Consider the following 991-nt stretch of genomic DNA (forward strand, 5'->3'; position numbering starts at 1 on the left):
AGACTCTCCGCTGCGGCTGTAACGAGCTTCCCGATTGGCCACAGGGCGACCAATCAAAAGCATACTGGGAACTGAAGTCAATAGTGACTCTCATTATTTACTAGCTCATTAACATTTTGGAAAATAGTTATTTCTCCCTAATTTCGTTGGCTTGTTCTTTGTTTTCATTTCTGGACTTTGGGAATTTACTCTAGATCATTTAAAGTACTTATGTATAACAATTACACAATAATATATCTCTTATGTGTTTTTTTTTTTACCATACCATTCTTACCATACCTTCAATTATTTTTGCTACTTAAAATTTCATGTAGATTTTAATGTACCTTTGTTCCAGATCCGTCCATATGAACATAAACCTATACAACTTAAATACATTTCATGTTTAAACCTATCATAACCTGAACACCTAAAAAACACCTTTTATTAGTTCCATAAATTACAACCGTCCCTCACCTGTCATTTCCCATTTTTCCCCTAATAAAGCTTTTATTATTATTATTTTTCTAATTAGCAAGCCCAATATGTCAAGTAACACAATCTAGCTCAAAGACAAGACAGACAAATGTTGGCTCGCATCTGTATTTTAATGGGACAAAGCAAGAACACGTAATAATAGGATGAACATTCTTTTAAAAATCCCTCAAAACACAAGGTCTCAATTTATTTGTAGGCACTGCCTAGGTTTAATTAACATCAGTTTCTTCAAATGAAATCAACTCACATAAGGCAACACAATTGGTCTCGTATTTTAAAACTCCATGGGCAACAGTGCAAAATTCTGATCCATTCAGGTTTCTCGTCTTGATACTGAATACTTCATTAAAAAAAAGTCAACATTTCGATTTTACACACAGAATTATCACAATTCTAACAAAACGTTCGTTGCAGCACAAGACAGCAGATTCTTCCCCAAGAGTTATCTGGAAGAATCCTTAAAACCTTATGGACCAGCATTCAACAGAGCTGCTAATGCTGAAAGATAGTTGCA

The sequence above is a fragment of the Sinocyclocheilus anshuiensis genome, unplaced genomic scaffold (assembly GCF_001515605.1).
Source record: "Sinocyclocheilus anshuiensis isolate Anshui unplaced genomic scaffold, SAMN03320099.WGS_v1.1 scaffold246, whole genome shotgun sequence".
Classification (NCBI taxonomy): domain Eukaryota; kingdom Metazoa; phylum Chordata; class Actinopteri; order Cypriniformes; family Cyprinidae; genus Sinocyclocheilus; species Sinocyclocheilus anshuiensis.